Source organism: Mustela nivalis, assembly GCF_964662115.1.
Source record: "Mustela nivalis genome assembly, contig: HAP1_SCAFFOLD_251, whole genome shotgun sequence".
Classification (NCBI taxonomy): Eukaryota; Metazoa; Chordata; class Mammalia; order Carnivora; family Mustelidae; genus Mustela; species Mustela nivalis.
In genome coordinates this window covers 281,738-285,760 of record NW_028136386.1, presented here as the reverse complement: position 1 = coordinate 285,760, position 4,023 = coordinate 281,738, and the positions used below count along the sequence as shown (strand labels likewise).

The 4,023-nt window shown below is 39.9% G+C and overlaps 1 pseudogene across 1 annotated transcript; it reads left to right on the top strand.

Moving 5' to 3' along the window:
- Positions 1-1,681: 1,681 nt before the first annotated feature.
- On the top strand, positions 1,682-2,611 carry LOC309857033 (small ribosomal subunit protein uS5 pseudogene; annotated as a pseudogene). Its single transcript has one exon. The product of its transcript is annotated as a small ribosomal subunit protein uS5 pseudogene (transcript).
- Positions 2,612-4,023: the final 1,412 nt, after the last annotated feature.

Genomic DNA, 4,023 nt, shown 5'->3' with positions numbered 1-4,023 from the left:
TCCTGTGCATTACCATCAGTTTTCTCCATTATAACCTCTTGCTCTACAGTTTGTAAATAACTTTGTCAATAGCAAGCTAATAAACGGGGTGACTCCAATGGATTGAGATAATCTCCAGAGTTTCTGCTACATAATGAACAGGACTCCATTGAAAGGACACCTAAGAGTTTATTTTGCCCAAAAATTTGATCACTTTTTTCACTGTCCTTACCTATTTTCCAAACCTAGTTCTTTTCAGTCTACAGACAACCCTGTATCTGACTGACTTGTTAATTCTGGGAATGTCTTGCAGATTAATTTGCTTGCCCGAGGTGGTTCCTCTAATTGATGTCTAAGAACCCTAATTAGTTAAGAAAACTTTTTTTTTAACATTTTCATTGCTATTTATTATTATTATTATTATTATTATTATTGCTAATATCTCTATTATAAATAATTCACAAGGGCATCTTTCTGACAAAAGACAAAGAGCTGGCTACTAGTAGAAAAAGTACATTTGACTCTGTCAGTGAAAGTGGTAAAGGGATTTGAGAAAATAAGGCAAAGCAGTGGAATTATGTGTTAAAACTTTAAATATTATAGACACATTTACTTAATTTCTAATACTGCTTATAATTAAAAAAGATGTTTTCCATGAACCACGCATTACAGCAAATATATTGTTTATACAGATTAAATTTTCATCAAAAGGGACGCCTGGGTGGCTCAGTTGGTTAAGCAGCTGCCTTTGGCTCAGGTCATGATCCCAGCATCCTGGGATCGAGTCCCGCATCTGGCTCCTTGCTCGGCCGGAGCCTGCTTCTCCCTCTACCTCTGCCTGCCATTCTGTCTGCCTGTGCTTGCTCTCTCGCCCACTCTCTCTGATAAAGAAATAAAATCTTAAAATAAATAAATAAATTTTCATCAAAAAATTATAAGTGTATTTTTTTGTAGGATCATGATAAGCATTTTGCAGATGAGAAAAGTGAAATTTAGAAAAGTATGTCTCTTCAAATCCCTCATACAATATCTGGCCTAGATAGAAGGATATACTATCACAATTGAGGAAGATAATTGAGATTACTTAAAATGATAAACTTTACTGTATAGGGTTTTTTACAAGTTTGCCACAGATTCACATTTTTTAAAATATATATCTATTTGTGTAAAGAGAATGCACTGAGAAGTAAAAAGATAGTGATATATCAGTGCTACCAACTAATGGCTATAATATCATCACCTTATTTATGAACAATGAAACAGTGTGTAATATTTAAATAAATTTAAATAAATTCCTATTTATTTTATATATTTATAAATTTAAATGAATTCCTATTTATTTATTATTAAAGAAATTCCTCTAACAAACAGTATGTTTTGAAGGTTGCTAGCAGGAAAGTGTTGTACGACATGGAAGTAATCAGAAAATGTGATCTAAAATTCTGCTTTCAAGGGCGCCTGGGTGGCTCAGTGGGTTAAAATTCTGCTTTCAAGAAGCTATAACAGTAAGTACTGAGCATTAGCTATTATATGCTATGGATGAATAACTGAAATCTACATTTGAAACTATTGGTACACTATATGTTACCTAATTGAATTTTAAAAAGTTAATAAAAAAAACCACTATTTTATAAAACAATATTCCCAACAGGCTCTTTTGCTTTAAAATCCTCACTTTGTTTCCTCTCCGAGAGAACACCAAATGGCGGATGACGCCGGTGCTGCGGGAGGGCCCGGAGGGCCCGGGGGCCCTGGAATGGGAGGCCGCGGCGGTTTCCGCGGTGGCTTCGGCAGCGGCATCCGGGGCCGGGCCGGGCCGGGGCCGTGGTCGGGGCCGGGGCCGAGGCCGCGGAGCTCGCGGGGGCAAGGCCGCGGACAAGGAGTGGATCCCCGTCACCAAGCTGGGCCGCCTGGTCAAAGACATGAAGATCAAGTCCCTGGAGGAGATCTATCTCTTCTCCCTGCCCATCAAGGAGTCTGAGATCATCGACTTCTTCCTGGGAGCCTCCCTCAAGGACGAGGTTTTGAAGATCATGCCTGTGCAGAAGCAGACGCGCGCGGGCCAGCGGACCAGGTTCAAGGCATTTGTCGCCATCGGAGATTACAATGGACACGTCGGTTTGGATGTCAAGTGTTCCAAGGAGGTAGCCACTGCCATCCGCGGAGCCATCATTCTGGCGAAGCTTTCCATTGTCCCTGTGCGGCGAGGCTACTGGGGGAACAAGATCGGCAAGCCCCACACTGTCCCGTGCAAGGTGACTGGCCGCTGTGGCTCTGTGCTGGTGCGTCTCATCCCCGCCCCCAGAGGCACTGGCATTGTCTCGGCCCCTGTGCCCAAGAAACTGCTGATGATGGCTGGTATTGACGACTGCTACACCTCGGCCAGGGGCTGCACTGCCACCCTAGGGAACTTTGCCAAGGCTACTTTCGATGCCATCTCCAAGACCTACAGCTATCTCACCCCTGATCTCTGGAAGGAGACTGTGTTCACCAAGTCTCCCTATCAGGAGTTCACGGACCATCTTGTGAAGACCCACACCAGAGTCTCTGTTCAGAGGACCCAGGCTCCAGCTGTGGCTACTACATAGTTTTATACAAGAAAAATAAACTGAACTAAAGCTTGAAAAAAAAATACTCACTTTGTAATGAGAGTCATTACTTTGGTCTAGCCAAATCTTATAGCACTGTTTATCCCTTCCCTGCTTTATCCCTTCCCAGTATCAATAAAGGCTCACTTGGGTTACCTAGAAGCCATGAGAAAGCTTGTAATAGATCTGGCTGGTTTTCACCAGCAATTTGACCACCATGTGCACAGGGAAGTCTATTGATAAAGGCTTTATTGCAATAAGTTGCAAATACATGGATGATTTTGAATTCTCTTTCTTGAGGTCTTGTTTCATGATAATAAATTTAGGGTGGCTTATTGGAATGGATGTTATTAACATATCTTCATAGTTATAAGCACATGGAATTGTAAAATAGATGAATGAATGTGGCATTACTGACAACTGTCCTCATTTTGAAATCAAATTACAGTGTACTAAGATGAGGAAGCAAAGCAGATTTGGGATTATGAGTGAAATAATTTTAAAAAGTATTAGGGGTATGATCGGACTATTGGGTAATTCAGTAGAAAAATGTCTACTGATTGAGATTCTGTGTTCCCTGATTTCAGAGAGAAGTTAAGATAAATAAGTAACACGAGGAAACTAGGAAGCCAAACATAAGTGATAATTTTGTGCCAGGGTGTGTATACATCTGTTTATCTTCTTGCTTTACCACTAAGGTTGCTCCTAGAGGAGAGTTTAAATATGTGTTGGAGCTAATCTCTGTGGATTACACAAGAAACCACATCCTACAGCTCTCCCTGAAACACCCCTTATGATTTCAATGTAATTTGGTTTTTGCATTTTTAGAAATAACAAAATACTTTGCAAACTCATCTACTTTATTACCATCACAAGTGAGTCAGCTGACTCCACATTTTAACACAGTGACAGTCACAGAGGAATGGAGGAATGAGTAGAGTTATCAATATATGTGCTTTTAAGAAGTATGACAGGGTAGCAGCTATTTCCAGGAACCAAAACATGGGTCAGCAGCTGTGCAGGAAAAGTGATGGAATAAATGACTCATTTCAGAGGAGTTCTATAACATATTAGTTCTATAATGTATCTTCAGCCCCCAATTACCCGCTTTGATCTAAAGATAAGGATTTACAGTTAAGGTCCCATTTATGATTTGACTGGTGTGGTCTGAATCATTTTTACTATTGTTTTGACTATTACTTGAAACCTATAGTAGTACTTGGGATATGTGTTGTGTATTCTGTGAACATGTGCTATTTTTAGATTAGATAATTTCTGTCTCGAACCCCTGTTCATTTGTTTGTTTTTGTTTATTTGATAGTGGTTTCAGTAAATGGATATATCTGAAAAATTGCAAAGCCACTATTAAAACAAGTTATTATTATATATAGCATGGAATTGCACATTCCTCCTTTGAATCCGACAGAGCTTCACCATATCCTTAACAATTTGGGAA